The following is a 21723-nucleotide window of genomic DNA, read 5'->3' on the forward strand; positions in this document are numbered from 1 at the left end:
CACGTCCCACATACAGCAACTAGAAGGATATGCAACTATGACATACAACTATCTACTGGGGCTTTGGGGGAAAAAAATAAATAAATAAAATTATAAAAAAAAAAAAAGAACTCTTCTGAGTCATCAACTTATTGTATGTTGGAGAAGGGAGAAAGGCCAGCCCCCTTTTTGGCTAGTGACATCACTCCCAATTCCCCCTAACTCCGAGAACAAGTTCATTTCAGTATCATTCAGCCGCTCCAGGGGCGGACACGGTCCCCGGCCCGTTCTCCTGGGATTTAAAGGTTAATGGTACTTTCACAGGCAAAGCAACAACCACTGAAATGTGGATGTCTTTAAAACAGCACTACCCAGGACCAGGTCGTGCCATAGGCAGGGGGTGCCTTTCTACATTCTGGAGGAAGAAGGAATGTTTTCTGCTTCTCCTGTTGAGGTTTCTTTTGACCAAATTTTAGGAACTTGTAGTTTTCTAGTTCAATCTCTGGAATTGCATCAGCTGTAAGTGGGGAAAACAATGTAAAAAGATCAAAACATGCATGTGGAGAGGACAAGGCCCGCAAAGGTGATTTGCAAATGGACTAAAGGCAGACAGGACTTTCCCTCCTGATACCCCTCTAGTGCCTCCATGTTCACCACTGACCTAGAATTGAATCCTGCTGGGGTCCATGTCCAGGACTGTGAAATCTGTTTCCTGCTGTTTTGTATCCAATGGGAAAGATCTGTGACGCAGCTTTAAGTCTACCACTGGGCCTCATTCCATAAACACGACCGACCGCTCTCTGTGAACCAGGATTTCCAGCACAACTGCCTTCCTTATGCCATTCACTTTAGGGCAGAAATTCCCTAGAAGGCTCCCAGCCTCCTCCCTGGCTTGGCCTGATGGATCCCGGGTGAGCTCTGCTTTACCAGGATAAGGGACCATAATCCTGACCAGTGAGTGACCCCACACTGTCCCTTGCTGTCCAGGTGACATCTGAGGCCGTGTCATTCTGAGGTCCATGGTCTTAGACAGTCCTCCAGTTTACATACTCAGTGTTGATGTTGCCAACTTGTCCAAATGGGGCAATTTGGCCCGAACCATTAAAGTGTGTCACCCTTGGGTGGTTGTGTTTTTTTCCCCTGTCTTGCGCTGTGGTTACATTACAACCACCTGATGGGTTGTGAACCCTGTTTGGAGCTTTGAAAGATGAGGCATGACAGGGGTGTGGGGTGGTCCAGCAGGAAATGCCACGGAACAGATGATCCATGGTCGTGCATGAACACAGACTTAGCAATTAAAATACTGAAATGCTTCCCATCTGGTGGTGAATAGACACTGCTCTGACCTCACACCGAGAACCCACCCCGTGACCAGGAGCTTTCAAGGGGTTACCAAGTGGCATTTTGAACCTCATCCCTTGGAAACACCCTGTAAGACAAGAGCCAGATGAATCGCTTGGCACTTGTGAGTTATCGCCTCCTTTCTGATGGCTGCAAGTGTCACCCAGACACACAGGCTGGACTCTGCCAGGGAAGCCTTCTCAGGACAGGCAGAAGCTGAGGATGAATCCTGGTTCCCGGCATCCCAGGCCCTTCCTGACAGGGCACAGCCACCCAGGAAAGTGGTTTGGTAATGGAAAGACTATGAAGGCAATACTTCCCCTCCAAAGAGAAAGAGAAGTACCAATAGTGAAAGCTTGATTCCTCAAATAGTCAATTAAATCTCAACAAGCAGTGAGTTCTTGTCAGATTACTGATGCCGAAAAATGGTCTCTTGATAATAGCATAATCCCCCAGCTGCCATGTCCATCTTCATGAATCAAATTTCCAACACATATGGATCTAAAAAACTGAGGGAAATCTGGTATTTCCTTAGATGCAACTCTGAAGTAGCATGCAAGAAGGAACACAAAAATGGAGACCTAGAAGTAAATATCTAATTTGAGAACATAGACATCGAAGTGCTTTGGAAATAATATTTTGGAATCTATTGGAATATTACACAAAAAGAATAATCCACTTTAAGTAGGTTTTACTGTGACTGTATGGGGAAAAACTGAATCATCCTGTGACGTTGATAACTCGCTGCTGACTTGAAAGTACAAATAAATAAAGTACATAGTAAAGGAAAATGAGAGAACAGCATGAAAAAGGAAGATCTTTCTCTCCTCACCTGCAACTCAACCTCTCACCTCAGAAAGAAACCACTGTCTATATTTTCTATTTCACGCAGCAGAGTTTAATAAAAGAAACGTATTGTTATATTTCAAAGTTTCAAGAGCTCAAAGCACAAAAACATTTGGGATGCTGCCAAGAGACCTCACTGAGGTGCCTGCTCCATTTCATCTGCTGTCAAGACGGCCTTCTTGGCCCCTCACTTTCTCTGCCTCACTAGCAAGTCTGTCCGCCATCAGTGCTATCACCAGTCTCTCTCCTGTGCTCTTCACTGCCCTTTCCTCCTTCCTGATACCTTCCTCAGTCGCCAGAAATTGTTGGCAGTGGAGCTGTGGAATGCCCAGATCAGCTCCTGGAATCATCCCTGCCAAATCTGAAGACCGGCAGGAGTGGGCATGGGACCTGGAGTGCAGACCACCTGCGAGCACACCTGGCAGGGATTCACCTGTGTGACTAGGTGCTAGGTTTTGCAACCCTTTGGCAAGCTTGAAAGGAGTTACCAGTTGTCCTGCATTGCTGCAGGCCTGGAGTCCTTGCAGTCTCTCTGGCCAGCAGACCTGGTGGGGCTGGTCCAAGGTGTCCTCCCAGAGACCCTTCATTGCCAGGATGGGATGGAATTCTAGTACCCAGCCTCTTGAATATGTCACTGGACATCTTTATAGGGATGGAGATGTTTAAACCAGGCTTTGGTTTGGACTGGATCCCACAGTTATGCTGCTTCCTCTGTGAAGACGTGGCTATCATCCTTCTTTTCCTCTTACCCTACAAAAGTAAATCATGAAATTGAGACAAATGATAAAGGAAGCCTGCCTTTTTAGGACAATTATCCTGGCTGTTTTGTACTTCCACCCTCCCTCTATCCTCTGGGAATAGATCTGACCTGTGTCCCGGGATGTCATCAGGCAGATTTGCATCAAGAACAGAAAGCTCAAGGTCAAAACTCAAGGCTACTCCAGATCATTTCTCCTCCCCCATCCTGTTAACACCCCCTCCTTGTTTGAGTGTGTTTCTATTCTTTTCTTGTCCTTGTCACTCTCAACCTCATAAGTCCTGGCACTCTCTCTCAGGACAGTCGGTCCCCAGTCCTTTACTAAATCCCAAATCCTACCATTTCTGTGTTTTCTGATTACTCATTTGCTTAATCCATTGACCACTTGGTGTTCATAGAAGTTAAATCAATAGTGATATTATCAACCACCCCCTGTTAACGACTTACTCCCATATCCCAGATGTTCACATAATCCAAATGGTTATGTTCAAAAGTAAATAATTCAGAAAACATATTCACCCACCACAAATTCCTGATCTCTAATATTTTTATTCAAACACTCATACAGTAGATACCTGTGCCTCATGATCAGAAGTAGTGCCAGATCACCGATCCTCACCTTAATTTCCTCCTACACCTATCAATCCTGAATTCCACGGACTATGATCTCAATAATTTCCTTGGAATAATAAAAAATTCCTTACCACTCATTTATGTTGTAAACCTCCAAACCCAGAAGATCCCAATTATCTGCCATGCCGCAGCTACTGCTGGTCTTATAACAAGCTGAAGAAAAAGCATGAAACATGATCTTTTGGTACCACTGTAAATACAAAACCATCTGTATCAACTGGGAAGCATCCATAATGCCTGGAAATCTTGTTCTCTTTTTTCGTGTTGGCTCAATAACAAGACGATAAATCAATTTAAAAAATGGGCAAAGGACCAGAGTAGACTTTTCCTAATGAAGACATACAAGTGGCCAACAGGTGTATGAAAAGGTGTTCAGCATCACTAATCATCAGGGAATGCAAATCAAAACCACAATGAGCTATCACTTCACACCTGTTAAGACTGCGATTATCAAAAAAACTAAAGATGGCAAATGTTTTTGAGAATGTGGAGAAAAGGAACCCTTGTGGGAATGTAAACTAGTAAAACCATTATGGAAAACAGTATGGAGCTTACTCCAAAAATGAAAACTAGCATATGATCCAGCAATCCCACTTCTGGTATATGCCCACAGGATTGAACTCAGGGTCTCAAAGAAATACCTGCACTCTAATGTTCATTGTAGCTAATTCACGATAGCCAAGATATGGAAGTAACCTAAATGTCACTGACGGATGAATGGATAAAGAAATGGAATATTAGTCAACCTTGAAAAAAGAAGGAGTTCCTGCCATTTTTGACAACATGGATGGACCTAGAAGACGTTATGCTAAGTGAAATAAGGCAGACAGACAAAGGCAAATACTCATTTATATGTGGAATCTTAAATAGTCAAACTTATACAAGCAGAGGTTAGAATGGTGGTTGCCAGGGGTTAAGGGGATGGAGAAATGGGGAGCTGATGATCAAAGGATACAGAGTTTCAGTAATCAAGATAAATAAGTTCTGGAGATCTAGGATATGGCATAGTGCTTACAGCTAACGAGACTGTATTGCGTACATCACATTTGCTAATAGTGTAGATACTAAGAGTTCTTACTACACAATAATAGTAATAAAGGAGGTGAGAGAAAACTTTGGGAGGTGATGGATATGTTTGTGGCCTTGATGGTGGTGACAGTCTCAAGGGTGTATACTTATGTCCAAATTCATCAAGTTGTATATGGAAAAGTATGACATCATCATTGATTCTTCTGCACCTTGAAGTACGCCGTGTCCTCATCACAAGAGAAAAAAATTTGTAACTATGTATGGGGACATATGTTAACTGGACTTATTGTGGTGATCATTTCAACATTTATACAAACACTGAATTATTGTGTTGTACCGCTGAAACTAATTTAATGTTGTATGTTAACTTTACCTCAATAAAAAAAAAAAAAAAACAGAAAAAACCATTTTAATATTGTAAATGAGTTCAGTGAATCCCTGAAACTGCCTCATTCCCATATGAGAGTTACAGGAAGCAGAGAGGATGAAGTAAGATGGAAGAAAGTTGTACAAAACACTATTCAAATCAAAATCATTTAAGTTGATATCAACTCCTTGTGGCAAAGTTCTGTGAGCACCGATCTTCTTTCACATTTTTCCTGGAAAAGCATACCTTCAGATCCAACCCATAATAGTTTCCTCATTTGCTCTAATAAGAAAATTTTAACTTAATAAATAAAACCAAAAGCAACCCTTATGTATGAATAAAGTTAGTGAACTTTACAGAGAAAAAAGCATATTTGGACAATCTCAATAAAGGTAACAGAAGAACGGAATGATGATGAAGTCTCATTCAAGCTTACCTTTGAAAGCCAGTAAAACCAGGTTATCTTTTCAAGAATGTGTGTAGAGCTGACAACCTTGGAAGATAGAAATAGTGGCCTCCTCTGGAGCAAAAGGCAGGCTTGCTTACTCCCCAGTATAATAAAAATAACACCCTTCCCCAAACCAAAGGTCAGCAGATTTCCTGCCTCTTATTGAAGATTTGAGTTCCTTAAGCTCTGAGTTCTTGCAACCCTCTGCATGTCTCCTGACCCACTGTGTATCATCCTGCAGGAAGTGGGATTTAGTGAACCAGCGCAAATGTTGATACTCTGGCCACTGCCATTGCTGTGTCATTAAGTCCTGTGTCTCTGACCCATGGGTCTCGTATCTTTTGCCAGCATCTGTAAGACCATGGTAGCTAACTTATTCGTTTGCAGGTAAGGTAAAATATCAGACCATTGACAGTTCCAGACAAGCCCTTAAAGTAGCTAGTAGTCTTAGGAACAGAGAGCTATCCAGAACAATATGCATGGATGGTCTTCATTGAAGACTTCATACAACCAAAACTTTAATAAGTCTCTCTGACCTCTTTTATTTCTACCTCAATTAGAAGGAGAGGCACCAAGCTTTATAGACCTAGGGCTTGTGCAAGCCACCTGGAGACCTAGTGACCAGAAACTTCCCATGGGGAGCAAAGACAGATGGGCATATTTCCAAAATGGACCCATATGCCTCCCGATCATCCAAAAGACAGTACATTATCTTAATTTATGATGATTTGATTCATTAAAATCTTGTGATGGGCCAAAGATACACTTCTAAGAGGAATGAGGCACATGGCAGTTGTAAGCAGATTAACACATTTGGTGAATATCAAACTCTGAATTAACTTTAGTGTTCTAATCAATCAAAAGGTACAACAAATTTAATTAGGTAGATTAAATGATATTTAATGGTATGCCTGATTATTACTCTGCAGTAATGAACAAGCAGCTCATGTAAATAACTATAATTGGTCTTTAAAATATGATAGTCAGGACTGTTTGAGATAAGCTGGAGAGAAGGAAGGGGAGAAATAGATAAAAGCTAGCTGCTCTGACACCACTCTCAAGACCCCTGGATCTACATGTAACCCAGGAGATCTAGGCAGATGGCTGTGTGCCTAGATCCTCCTGCACTGTGGTTCTCAGGGATGTCACAGGGCTGAAGCAGCTTCCTGAATCTTGTTTACACGTCCACGTGTACAATACCCTTGACCATGGGGATGAACCACCATTCATTCATACCTTACACCCCTCTAATTAAAAATTAGATTTCAGAATCATTGTACCATTACATGATAATTTATTCCTCAAACTTGTAGGATGGCGAGCTAAAAGAAAATCAAATTTCAATGGCTTCTTTTATTTGAAGGACCAAGATGTTCTTTCACACTTAGAATCTGGATTAGAGGATAAATCCATAAAGTCAATGGAAACAACTTAAGAAATGGACAGAGGGATACTTCATTCATGTATACACAGTAATCACAGAGACTTGAGGATATCAAAGGAAATTCTTTATTAAGAACCAAAGTTATGGATTCCTATCTTGGGTTCATTACTTTGAATTTTTGACCCAAATCATATACATTTATTGGACCATGTTCAATTCTATGATCTTTAGAAGATGCAGCCTACAGCTGAAGAGAAACAGATACAACACCAATATCTTACCCTCTCTGAAGCACAACTGAGAGCCCCTGGAGTCAGATGTTTTCTAGACAAGAAAAAGTCATTCTTCCTCTGAACAGAGAGAGTAGTGGCTATTCAAACATTCAACTTTAAATTGTTAACATGACTTGTTAGATTGTGATGGAGCAAGCCTCATACCTTCTAAGTTTCATGATTTTTCTCCAGAATACTGAGATGGATGACCTTAAAGTCCAGTTTCCCCATAAATGTCTTTATTCAGTGATAAAATTAAATTCCCTATAAAATAATTCCCATAGGGCTGGCTCCGTGGCTTAGTGGTTAAGTGTTCTGCTACTGGTGGCCCGGGTTCAGATCCGGCATGCACTAACACGTCGCTTCTCCGGCCATGCTGAAGCCACATCCCACATACAGCAACTAGAAGGATGTGCATCTATGACGTACAACTATTTACTGGGGCTTTGGGGGAAAAAAAGGAGAAGGATTGGCAACAGATGTTAACTCAGAGCCAGTCTTTCTCAGCAAAAAGAGGAGGATTGGCATGGATGTTACCTCAGGGCTGATCTTCCTCACACACAAAAAATAATAATAATAATAACAATAATAATTCCCATAAAATTGTTAAAAATATATCATAGTCTCTGACCAAGAGGAAACAAGGAAAATTGAGCAGTTGAATAGCAGTGTAATAAACTCCATGCAAGGATCTTACTGTAGCATTATGTATAATAGTGAAACTGGACATAATCCCATCTCTATCAAAGAAGAGATAAACAGATCATGGTATTCCTGTTCTTTGGAGTACCTCTAAAACTTCTAAAAAACTAAGTTAGAGTGGCGAGCACTGATAAGGAGAGACATCTATGATATATGGTTTGGGAAACAACAAATTGCAAAATGATGTAGTTATGTCATTTATGTTAAAAAAACTTTATGTGTATTTATAAATTCATAGGAAATGCCCAGAAGAATAAGCTGCAAACTCTTAACAATAGTTCCTTCTGAGTAGGGGAGTGAGTTTGCAGGGAAAGGGATGGATGGGGGAGGTTTCACTTTGCTCTACACAGATCTGGGTAATTTCACTTTTTTTACAGCATGTAACTCTTTCATAATTAGAAAAATGAGTAATGTGACCGTTTGGTGCAGGGCAACAACATTATGTTCCCCAGTCTCTGTACTGTATGTTACTGCACAGCACGGACTGTAAGAGAAAGCCCAGAGAAGCAATGAAGACAAAGAAGACATGACACCTGCAAAAAGTCAGTGGAGTATTTCTACATAACAAACCTTCCAGGTGAGTGATGGTCAGTATCTTCCACTGCTCCAGCTCTCCCAAGAAACCTAGAACCTCCCCAGGGTAAGCTGGAGGACCATGCCCGACTAATCCACTCCCTGCATGGGGCCGGTTTGTGCAGGGTGACTGCCATCAAGCAGAAAATGGACTCAGGATGGGGCGTGTGCCTTTGGAGAGGCTGGCAGAGAGGCACAAAGTGGAACACCAGCTAAGTGCACACACCTGAGAGGCGGAGTTCCAGGTGGAGACTCAAAATGTACCAAGAAACTGTGTGAAGTGAAGGAAGCTACTCAACCTCTCTGAGCCTCAGTGTCCCCCCCCTGTAAAATGGGGATCACAGGCCTACTTCACAGAGCTGTTGGGGAAGATACATAAAAGTGTCTGTTAGAATCAGTGTCACATTATTAACAAAGTCGTCTCTGACTTCAGAAAATCGATGAAAAGAATAATGTTGATGACCAAAGATGAGATGCCCAGCTTCGTAAGCAGCCCCAGCAGCATGAGAATGAGAGGAGCTCCGACTAAGCAGGGTTCTTCACAGCTCCACTGGAGAGGATAAACATGGGCTACACCAGGATAAGGGGCTGTTGTACAGTGACTTGTGTAGTGAGAGTGGGTCCCTAAAGACACTGTGAAATAGAGTTACACACAGTGGCTCCTAGGAAACAACTACAAAGCAATCAACACAGCGGATAGGCGTGGGAATGGGGCAAGCAGAGGAGGGTCAGAGCGACAAAATCTGATGGAAGACACTGAACCACGATGAGTTCCCAGCTCTGTCAACAGCTGCTGTGGTTGCGCCAGGAGATCAAACGCCTGAGACTGCTATTGTGGGGACTGCTGGGAGCACAGTGGTCACTGCGGCCATACCCCAACAGCAGTGCATCAGAGCACACACACCCTGAGACTTTCCTCTCCATTAATCCTTGTTTTAAGATGATGAATATTCTCATGTTACAATGTCTCCTTCCAACACTTGTGGACCAGTGTCATCAGAACCCCCTGAAGAGGGCACAGGCCAGAGTAGGATGGAACACTGGGGGCTGGGGGAGCGGCGCTGCACCTGACTACACGGACTATCACCTGGGCCTATTGAACACGAGAGAAGAACCCTAGGATGTGGTCTAACAAGACTTCCCTATCTTACCACATTCAGAGACACTACACACTCTCATTCTTTCTTTACAAAACTGTTAAAGAATTCATGTGTCATTAATTCATAAAGAGGCAAATTCTTGACAAAGTGACAGGGTCCAGTTTCCATGACCAGGTTTTTCAGTTGTTTTGATAATATCCCACATTCAGGAATCGGAAATGTAACCTATTGGGATGTGTAATATAAACAGGGAGTTTTTTTCATGTAGATCAACGCCCAGATTTTTAGGGACGACATAAATCATGAAAGCTGCTAACCATTCCTCCACAGGTTTCAATAAGACATTTAAGTTAATTTACCAATCTCAGGAAAAGAGAATTTGGCAATTCAAGTTTTTTGTTTCTGCATTCAAACATACAGTACAGCTAAGAGAATGAGCAGAAAAAAATTAACAGGAAGGTCTTGCTTGCATTTTATCTTTTGCAAATAAGCAAGATATTTTATGCTCTGTTCCTTTCACAACTCTAATCAATTTTTAAAGAATATGGTACCTCTGACTATCCCTAGGCATGTTTATGTGGGAACCTTGCCAGAATCCAAAGCAGAGATGTTAAAGGTGACGGGTTTCAAATGCTGCCCAAGTGCTGTCTACCTTGAACATCCCTCTCCCAAAGCTGGATGACTAGTCTCTTCCTGAGTGATCAGAGTCGCCATTCGTGTCCCTGAGAGACTGGCCACTCAGGCCTGAGCTGAGATTAGGTGATCAATCTAAAGGGCAAAATGATTAAGCTATTCTCGTCTTAAGGTTGCTGCTTTGGAGGCCACTGCCCTGGAATGCGTTGGTGAAAATGGCCTACTAGATACTTGCCTGGGAATTGGGTTGTTCTCCTCTGCTCTTAGCGGATCCTGGGGAAACCAGTGATTAACCTCACAGATGCCTTAACTTCCACACCTGTGAAAAAGGCAAGAAAGAGCCAGTGTTACCACCCAGCAAAGCTCTTAAGTTGTACTTGCAAGACCAGCCACAAGGGGGAATCTCTCTCAAAAGCTGATGAAAGGATGGCACTTTGGCTGGAGAAGGCAGAGGGCAGCAGGCAAAGTGGAAAGTTTCTGGGATGTCAAACCAGTTCCCATAAGCATTTTAGAGAAGCACCTGGCCCTGGACTTGGTAGGGGGCTGTGGAAAGACCCACAGGCACGCAGGTGGGAGGAGGAATCAAACAACGGAGGAAGGCGGTGTGGAAGAGGCACGAGTCCGACTTCTATTTTGGACAAAACCAGTTGCACGCTGCAGGCCCTTGGCTGCCCATGCAGCCGCCACATCCTCCTAACTCCCTGGTCCCGCTAGTCCCGTCGCATCCCTCTGGGATTCAGTCCACGTGCAGCGGGTGCAGGACCAGAGTCCTGAGTCAAGGGCGGTGTGTCCCTCGGCCAAGCGCACACAGCCCTGTTCCTCCCCCCAGGGTTAGGCACCGCCCCATGCTCACAGCCTCCTGGGATTTGTAGTCCTGCGGTCCTGCAAGCTCCCAGCTGGGAGCGTTTAAGAGACAAAAGCTCCCAGCATACACAGCTAGGGGCCCCAACTCCTACCTTGTCCCCCCGCCCCTGGTCCCCATCCCTCTGCTTCTCCACCCCACTCTCTATTCCGCCTCTTCTCTATACCATGACCACTCTCTATGCCCTGCCCACCCCCCAGAGTATGCGCAGTGTGGTTGGGCTACATCCCTTGAGGCCAGCACTCAGGTAGGGGTGGGGCTCACCAGCCTGGCTATTGCTGAGGATGCTTGCAGCCCTCCTGGAAACTTCCTGGCCAGTATTTGAAGGGTAAATTCTATATCTAAAATGGAAATATTGGGTGCCTGGGATTCTGGAATTTGCCTTTACAAGGCCACCTGTCCTATCATCCCCTCCATCCCTCCAGGTTGCCATGATCCTCCCTCTGGTTCCCGTGGTCAAGGTCGCTGCAGAGATCTTTCCCTTGGACCTCGCCCACCTGAAGGGCCCATACCCATCATAAAAACTCAAAGCCATGCCACTTGCCAAATTGAGGCAAAAATGGAAAGACCCAGGGGGACACGCAAGGATGAGGGCATTAATAAATCCATCTGATGATGTTATGAGTGAACGTGTTCCACTTTAAAACAAAACATTGCTGTTATTCTGAGATATTGAGTTAGGATCTTTGTGCAAATATGAAGGATTTAAAATGTTTATTGATGTATAACATGAGTACAGAAATATATGCAGAAATCATCCATGTAAACCTCAAAGAATTATTACAAAGCGAGCACACTTGTGTGACCAAGAACTAGCACCAGCTTCATTCCAGCGCCAACAATCCATTTCTCCCTCCTTCCTCCCAAAAGGTAAGCGATATCTTACCAGCAAACACTGTATATCGAGTTTGTCTTCTTATACGAGTTTTTTATTACAGAACAATTTAAACAATATACAAAATAAACAAAATAGCATAGTAGGCCCGTCACCCAGCTTCAACAACTACTAACTGTCAGCCAATTTTGTTTCATCCACATTCCATCCCATTCCCACCTCACTTTATTATTCTTTTAGTCCTTTGTGTGTGGGGGGTGTAAGATGTACGCACACTGAAAGACACAACTCTCAACTGTACAGTTTTGGCAAATAAACATGCCCATATAACCTTCACCCCTTTAAGAATAGAATAGTTCCATCACCCCCAGAAAACTCCTTCCTGTTCCTTCCCAGGCAATTTTTTCTTTCCCCCGAGGCAACCACTGCTCTGGTTTTTTCATCATAGGCTCATCTTGGCTGAAATCATCCCAAGTGTTTTGTTTTCTGTCCAGCTTGCCTCCCTCAACACGAGGTTGATGAGACTCACCCAGCATGTGTGTGTCAGCGTTTGCTCCTTGGCATGGCTGAGGGCGTTCTGCTCTGTGGTTGCCCTACAGTGCGCTCGTCTTGCAGGTCATCTCCTGTGAACATTCTTGTACAAACCCTTTTTTTTGCTTCTTAATTCCTTTATTAGCATTTAAGTGACACACCTTTGCATTTTTTAGTGGTTGGTCCAGATTACAATATGCATCTTTAACATATCACTGCCTACCTAGACTTAATAGTGCACCAGTTTAATCAATGTAAAATATGGAAGCCTTGCTACAGAACAGTTCCATTTACCTATGTCTGTCCATTATGTTATTGTTGTCATAAATTTTACATCTACCCATGTTGTAAATCCCACAATACAATGTTATAATTTTTGCTTTAAATAGTCATAGGTCTTTTAAAGAAATTAAGAGAAAAAATTTAAGTATTTGGAGGGAGATGCTTTGAGGCTCTGCAAATGTACTGTTTCTTCTTTAAGTTTCACCCACAGTTTTTGCATTCTTCAGTCAGTCTTGCTCACAGTAATTATTACTGTGGTGTTCTAGTGGCAATTTTCTATTTCATGCTATCCAGCCACGTTTTTATTTGGAATTCTGTGAGGAAGATTCCCCCCCTACTTCTCCCTTCCTTCTTCCTCTCTTTCTCTCTTTCTCTCATTCTTTTTTTTTTTTCTCTTTCTTTCTTCCTTTCTTATTTAATCTATTTCATATCAGTATAGACTCATGGATATTTATTTTGTTCTCTGGGTAATAATCCAATGCTACCATTATTTATTTTGTTGCTCACAATTTTCCAGCTTGAGCCATTGGGAAGTCTTTCAGATTGATTCCTTTTGACACATCTCATCATTTTCTGTGTTTTTTTTAAAGCACTTTCCTACTTTCTGGCATTACAAGGTGTTCCAGGTTCATCTTGTATTTTCCATCTCCAGCCCTAGAATTAGCCACTTCTCCAAGAAAACCTGCTTCTTTTTATTGGAGAATGATATAAATGCAGATCTGGGAGCTAGGTGTGCTCATTGATACTAGAGTGTAACTGCTTCTAGACCCACTCAGCAGAGCTTGGAAATGTATGTATGAATATAAACTCAGGTATACACATCTATCTGTTGATCTATCCATCTATCTATCAATCTAACTATCTATCTGGATAGAGATATTAAAAGAGACATGGATTTATACTGATACTTCCAACTCCAATCCAGCACCACAGATTTTATTCTAGCATTCTCCTTTTGTTTATATGTAACTTCTTTTACCAACAGTGAGAAACTTAACTCCAGTTATCTACAATATATTTACTAATGTGTCAACTAGTTTCAGAATTGCTAATCCATACCCTTATGAGAAACACATTTATCACCTAGTGTACAGTGTTTTTGTCCAGTACTTTAGATTTACAGTATCCCGTCAAAGCACTGTCTTCCAAAGTTACTTAGGTCAGGACCTTTCACCCCCACCCCTTCTGTGTGGTTATGTCAGGTGCTTGTAATACAGTGAGATTCATTTGTTGCTGCATTCCATCTGAGTTCCCCAGCATCCTGATTGATTTTTAAAATTTGCAGAGTAAAATTCACTCTTTGCGGTGTACAGTTCTACGGGTTTTGACAACTTTATGGTCGTGTATCCATCTCTACAGTACCATACAGAGCTGTTTTTTTCACCCCCAAAATTCTCTCATACTGTCTCTTTGTAGTCAACCGCTTCCCCCACTCCATCCCTTGGCAACCACTGATCACTTTCCATCTCTGTAATTCTGCCTTTTCTAGAAAGTCATGTAAATGGAATCATATACCATATAGCCTTTTGCATCTGGCTTCCTTCACTTAGAGAAATGCCTCCAAGATTCATCCATGTTGTTGTGTGAATCAAGAGTTTATCCTTTTTATTGCCAAGTACTATTCTAATGTCCCGATGCACCACAGCTTCTTTCTCGACTCACCTGATGAAGGACACTTAGTTTATTTCCAGCTTTTGGCAATTATGAATAAAATGGCTATAAAGATTCACACAAAGGTTTTTGTTTAAACATTAGTTTTTAATTTGTTTCAGTAAATACCTAGGAGGGGGATATCTGAGTCATATAATAAATGTATGTTTAACTTTATAAGAACCTGCTAAACTGTTTTCCAAATGCAACTATCATGTTGCATTCCTAGTTCTAGTTGCTCCTAGTCCGCACCAGCACTTGGTATTTGCAATTTGATTTTTTATTCTAGCTATCTAATATGTGTGCGGTCTCTTATTGTGGCTTCTGCTTCCTTTATGAAAGTGAGTTCTGCTAAATATAGAATCCTGTGTTGACTTTTGGGTTTTCATTTTGCACTTGAAGGATGTCATTTTGTTATTGATTTGTCTCTTTTGTGTTTGATAATGTATCATCCATCATTCACATTATTTCTCCCTGTATGTAATGTCTTCCCATGTATATATGTAGTTCCTTGACTGCTTTCAAGATTTTCCTTTATCTTTGGATTTTAGCAGCTTGACTATCACGTGCCTAGGTATGGTTTTAATTTGTGTTTTATTTTGTGGGTTTCCTGACTTTCTTGGATCTAAAATTTTAGATTTTCCACCAAATTTTGAAAGTTATGCTATTACTTATTGATTTACCTTTCTGCCTCATTTAATTTTTCTGTCTCTCCCCTCTGCTGGAGACTCAATCATCTCACAGGTTGTAAGGCTCTCTTCATTTTTCTTCAAAATTTTTACATTCTTTTCTTCAGGCTAGATAATTTCTATTGCTCTATCTTCATGTTTCTTCTACTGTTTCTCATCTACCGGTAAACTCAAAAGTATTTTTTTATTTCATCTTCTTATTTGGTACTTTTTTGTAATTTCCATTTCTCTGCTGAGTTTCAACATCTGTTCATTCATTATGAGAATATTTTTCTTTACCACCATGATCATCTTTATAATAGTTACTCTCTTATCCTTGTTTGCTAATTGCAACACCTTGAGGATAGCTTCTACTGCCTGCTTTTGCTCATATATGGATTACATTTTCCTATTTCTTCAAATCTCATGATTTTTCAAAATTGTGTACTGGAAACCATGAATGATAGTTATAGAGACTCTGGATTCTATTGTATTCCTTTGAAGAGTGTTGTTGTTTTTCTAGCAGAGAGTTAACTTGGCTGGACTGAAACTCCAATCCTGTCTCCTTTACAGTGAGCATAGCTGAAATCCTCATTCAGGTCTTTCATCTTCCAACTGTTGTTTACACAAGGCCCTCTGGGGCCTACCGTGCATGTGTGTTGTTCAAAGATCTGCCAATTTGGTGTGTGTTGGGGGGAGACATTCATACATATTTTGAGATTTTCCTCTTTGTGTGTCCCTCCCTTCCAGAATTTCTCCCCTAACTTTCCAGCTACTCTGCCAGCCCCAAAATATGTCCTGTAGCATTACAAGTAAGACTGTAGTTTTTCCCCTGTCTGGGCCATGTACAGATTTTGGAATGCTTTGAGGCAAAAGACTCAAGCTTGCAAATATCTCCTGGTGCAATTCCCATCACTTAAGGGAAGACGCTGTCTCAGTTCTGCTTGCTTTGGAAGAGATTTATACATACACACACATACACATTTATTATATGTATATTACATATAGATAAATGATTCTCTATAAATATATATAATATTTTATGCAGATTTTATCATTGTTATCTGTGAGAGTGTTAGTTCAACAAGCTACTCCACCATTACTGGAAGCCAGACCTTGTCTTTTTTGGATTTTATATAAATTGAATTATAAAATATATTGCCTTTTGAATATAATTTCTTTTATGCCGCATTATGATTGTGATAGTTATCTATGCTATTGCATGTAGCTAGTGTTTGTTTATTTGTTGGAAATAATTAATTTTTTTAAATGGTCATAAAATATGCATAACATAAAATTGACCATTTTAACCATTTTTAAGTGTACAGTTCAGTGACATTCAGTACATTCACATTATTGTGTAGCTATAACCTCCAACCATCCACAGAACTATTTTTACCTTGCAGTGAAACTCTGTGCACATTAAGCAACAACTCCCTGTTGTCTCTCCCTCTTGCCCCTGGGAACCACCATTTTCCTTTCTATTCCTATGAATTTGACTACTCTAAGTACCTTATATGAGTAGAATCATACACTATTTTACTTTTGTGGCTGGCTTTATTTCACTTAGCATAAAGTCTTTAAGGTTGATCCATGCCATAGCATGTGTCAGAATTCCTTCCTTTTTAAGGGTGAATGGTATTCCACTGTGTGTATCCAGCACATTTTTTTTGTCAATTCATCCGTTGATGGACACTTGGCTTGCTTCCAGCTTCTGGCTATTTTGAATAACACTGTTAATGACAGGGGTGTATGTATATGTCTTTTTACCTCTGCATTCAGTTCTTTAGGGTGTATACCCATAAATGGTGTTCTGAGATTCATTTTCTCCCATGTGGGAGGGTTCCCCAGACCTCCAACAAGCAATTCTTGGAATGTCAGCTGGTCGTCAGATAATTCAACTCAATTTGATGCTGTCAACACAGAGATACATCCGATTCCACAGGTTGAGGGCTCAGTCCTATAAGACTGCACACCCACCCAACCTCACTTCAACTTCATATGCTAGTTAGAAGCCCAGGTTGTTTCCTGTACTTCTGACTGACTGGCTGTAAACCAGAGCTTCCCACAACCTCCTCCTTGGGTTTGATTAATTTGCTAGAGTGGCTCACAAAACTCAGAGAAACATTTACTAGATCACCAGTTTATTATACAAGGATATAACTCAAGAACAGCCTGATGGAAGTGGCGCATAGGGAAAGGTATGTGAGAAAGAGCACAGAGCTTTTATGCCATCTCCAGGTGCACCACTCTCCAGTCACTCCTTGTCATTGGCAACCTGGAAGCTCTCTGAACCTCCTTCTATTGGGATTTTTACTGAGGCTCCCTCATGTAGGCATGATCAATTATTAACTCAGTTTCCAGCCCCTCTCCCCTGTCTGGAGGATAAGGAGTAGGGCTAAATATTCCAAGCTTCTAATCAGGGCTTGGTCTGTCTGGTGACCAGCCCCCATCCAGGAGCCATCCAGGAGCCCACCCAGAGTTGCCTCAATAGAACAAAAGATTCTCCTAGTGTTCTTATCACTTAGGAAATTACAAGGGTTTTAGGAGCTCTGTGTCAGGGATGGAGTCAAAGACAAATATTAGAACAAGAGATGCTCCTAGTGCTCTTATCATTTAGGAAATTACAAGGGTTTTAGGAGCTCTGTGCCAGGAACTAGAGGCAGAGACCAATAAATATATTTTCTATTATTTCAGAACCCATAAGTGGAAATGCTAGATGATATGGTAATTCTATTTTTAATTTTTGAAGGAACTACCATACTGTTTTCCACAGTTTTATATTCTCACCATCAGAGCACAAGGGTTCCAATTTCTCAACATTCTTGCCAACATGTTATTTTCTGATTTTGTGATAGTAACTATCCTAATGGGTATGAAGATGTATCTCATTGTGGTTTTATTTTGCATTTTCCTGATTCTTAGTGATGTTGAGCATCTTTTCATGTGTGTACTGGCCATTTTTTATCTTGTTTGGAGAAATGTCTATTCGAGTCCTTTGTGCATGTTTAAATTGGGTGTTTTTTTAATTGTTGAGTTGTGAGAGTTCTTTATATATTCTAGATATTAAGCCCTTATCCGATATGTGATTTGCAAATATTCTCAACCATTCTGTGGGTGGCCTTTTTACTTTGTTGATAGTATCTTGTGATACAGAAAACTTTTGCATTTTGATGAAGTCCAATTTGTTATTTTTTTGTTGCTTATGTCTTTAGTGTCATATTAAAGAAATCATTGTTGGCAATGGCATTTGGACTCAATGACACACAGCTTTTACCCTGTGTTTTCTTCTAAGGATTTTATAGCTTCAACTCTAACATTTACATCTTTGATCTATTTTGACTTAATTTTTGTATATGGTGTAAGGTAAGCATCCAACCTCATTCTTTTGCATGTGGGTATCCAGTTTTCCCAGCACCATTTGTTGAAAAACTTATCCTTTCTCCAATGAATGGTCTTTGCACCCTTGTCAAAAATCATTTGACTGTATAAGCAAAGGTTTATTTCTGGGCTCTCTATACTATTTCATTAGTATATTGTGTGTATTTATGCCAGTACCACACTGTTTTGATTACTTTGTAGTAAGTTTTGAAATCAGGAAGTATGAGTTCTCTAACTTTGTTCTTCTTCTTCTAGATTGTTTTGGCTATTCAGGGTCCCTTGAGGGTCCATATGCATTTTAGGACATATTTTTATATTTTTGCAAAAAACATCATTGGAACTTTTACCTCTTTGAATAAGTTGAGTCTTAAGTATTTTATTCTTTTTGATGATATTGTAAATAAAAATGTAATGTCTCTAGATTTCTTTTTCAGATTACTTATTATTAATGTATAGAAGAACAACTAATTTTTGCATGTTGATTTTGTGTCCCACTACTCTGCAGAATTTATTAGTTCTAAAAATTTTTTTCTGGAATTTTTAGGGGTTTCAACATATAAGATAATATTTGTAAACAAATATAATATTACTTCTTCCTTTCCAATTTGGATGCTATTTCTTTCTTTTTCTTGCCTAATTGCTTTGTCTAGAACTTCTAATACCATGTTGAATAGAAGTGGTGAATGTGGGCCTTCTTGCCGTGTTCCTGATCTTCGAGGAAAAGTTTTCAGTCTTTCACCCATGAATATGGTGTTCTGTGTGAATTTCTATATACGGCTTTTATTATGTTGAAGTAGCTTCCTTATATCTGAGGGTTTTTAACATGAAAGCATGTTCAGTTTTGTCAAATGCTTTTTCTGCATCCATTAAGATGATCTTTTTATTTTTTCCTTCATTTTGTTAATGTAGTTTATTACATTGATTTATTTTCATATATTGAAACATCCTTGCATTCCAGGAATAAATCCCACCTAAAAATGATGTATAATCCTTTTAATATGCTGCTGAATTTGGTTTGTTACTATTTTATTGAGGATTTTTGTATCAATATTCATCAAAGATATTGTACTTTTCTACAATAGAAATTGTACTTTTCTCTTCTATTGTATTCTATTATAGTTTTCTATTTCTGTAGTTTCAAACACCTGTCATTTTATTTTCTCTTAGTGTCTTTGGCTCTGATATCAGCATACTGCTAACCCCACAGGAGGACTTTAGAAATAGTCTCTCCTCTTCAACTTTTTGAAAGAGTTTGAAAAGAATTGGTGTTATTTAATTTAAAAAAAAGGCTTTGTGCCCAGGAATAAATTCAGCATAAAATAAATACAAATATTTTTTAAAAATGTGAAAAAGTTGTTTTCCTAAAAGAAATTAAAAATGAAGCAAGTACATTACTTACCACTTTACTACTTAAAATTTTTTTAACCTAATAATAGGCATGAAAAAATTGTTAGAATTAAAATGACTCAAGTGTTCATTTTCTTCATTACAAATTTTCTGACAGAAGTATATGATACCATCATGTATGACATCTTTTATCAAAAAATGGTCATTTTTTGTAGTATTTGAGAACATTACGAATTTTCCCAGTAGCCTCTGACAATACTCTGATATGCAAAGTTATCTTTTCAACATATATGTCTTATCATCATCCTTACCAAATTAACAAACTCTGTCAGGTGCTAATTAATTAACTACTTTTCCTATGATTCAGGTTCTCCGCCATTGATTTCCCTAACCATCAGGAAATTCTACAACTTCTGCAAGATTAACAATTTTACCTTACACTGTATTTCTCTCATGTGGTCTAAAACATCCAAAAATCATTGATAAACTGACCCTGCCCAAACTAAAGCATGGTGAATTATAAAAGATGGTCTCTGTTAAGTGGGGAAGGATTTCAGGTTGAACTTAATTTTACAAGTGGTCAGTTTATTACAGTGTATTGTTCTGTTATGTATTTCACTTCTTTTTTTAAAAAAGTGATAGTTGAGGGCACTTAGATAATAAAAAGTTGAGAAAATAAGGAACTGATATACTTTGTAAGCTTCAAATGTTTTCAAGCATAAAATACAATAAGAACTAAAGCCAAGAAATGGCAGAGGAAATAGAGATAAGAGGATGAAATTGCAAAACCGAATCTATACTAATATCTCAATGGCTAGCGTTGTGGTGCCAAGAAGGTGGTGAAGTCAAAGAATTCGTAAAGATGATAATAAATAGACTGCAAAGAAAAAAGACTGAAATTTTTATAGAGAGAATTTTTACAGCGATATTACAGATCGAGAAGAGGGAAGAGAAGTTGGAGTGAGAGACTATCTGCTTGTTAAATTACTCCCACTGTAGAGAACAAAAATCCAATTTGCTGAAATATTTGTTTCCCTCTATGACCCTATCTTTATCTGCAAAATGTCAGCTCTGAATCAATGTCACAATCCAGCTTTTCCATCCCTGGGGAACAGAGCTCATCTGAAACCTCATCTGCCCCTCCTGTGAAATAAGGCCGGCCATCCATTCTCACAGAGGAGCCAACTGGAGGTAGGATTTTTGGTTCTGAATTCAGCTAAACATCTTCAAAGAATTGTATCTGGCCTTCCTCATCCAAAGCTATCAGTGAAGGGCTGGCTGGCTTTCAGAGAAGACCAATTCACAGTCAGCTGTGACATTTTCTGTTGAGCTTTCTAAGAAGGCTGTGGGGCTTGTCAGTAAGAGTTGATTTCTGTACGGGTTATATTTTTTTATTTTATTCAGAGATTTATAAAGAAATTTATATGGTAAGTATTACTTATTATCAAGAAAAAATGTTGTCTATTCTTTGGTCATTTAAGCAAAATCCTCCTCTCAGGGCCCACCCATGGACAAAGACCAGATTTAATCTCCAAGCGTCTGCCAGGCACACTGTGGTCAGTGGGAAGGACTCAAGTTGGGAGCCTGTTCTCTTGTGTCCTGTGCTGGTACTTAATCTTCCATCTCTTCAGTGTACTACTAGACAGAGGCTCAAAGGACTTGACATTGGAGAAATGTACTTTTCATTGTCTTTAGACTTTTACACTTTTCAAAAAGACTCTCAGCATTTCCAGTAATTGTGCAGCAGTTTACCCAATACTAAGCTTCTCACTATTAAAAATTAAAATAAATAAACTTTGAAAAGGAAAAAAGTGATCTTTGCAATTTTGTACAGAATCTATATAATGGGTGCATCCTTATAAATGGAGGAAAGGTAACAAATTTAACTCTTTTGGTTAGTTAACACAGTATTATATTTTATATATTACCAATTTTGAGATTATTTGTATTTAAAAATACTGCTTCAAACCCCTAAATCATTGTAAGTGGTAGAGTCTGCCATCTGCCTTGGCTGAACAATTATATACAGTGTCAGCCAAAATTCTTCCATTCCTGTATAATCTTATATATGGGTGGTAATGGTGGGTTATTATAGATTGTTTA

General features: G+C 39.9%; 1 long non-coding RNA gene across 3 annotated transcripts in view; it reads left to right on the forward strand.

Annotated features, from left to right (window-relative positions):
- Positions 1 to 21723, forward strand: part of LOC131399217 (uncharacterized) — a 258978-nt gene that overhangs the window by 231081 nt on the left and 6174 nt on the right. The window lies entirely within an intron of this gene.

The sequence above is a fragment of the Diceros bicornis genome, chromosome 37 (assembly GCF_020826845.1).
Source record: "Diceros bicornis minor isolate mBicDic1 chromosome 37, mDicBic1.mat.cur, whole genome shotgun sequence".
Classification (NCBI taxonomy): domain Eukaryota; kingdom Metazoa; phylum Chordata; class Mammalia; order Perissodactyla; family Rhinocerotidae; genus Diceros; species Diceros bicornis.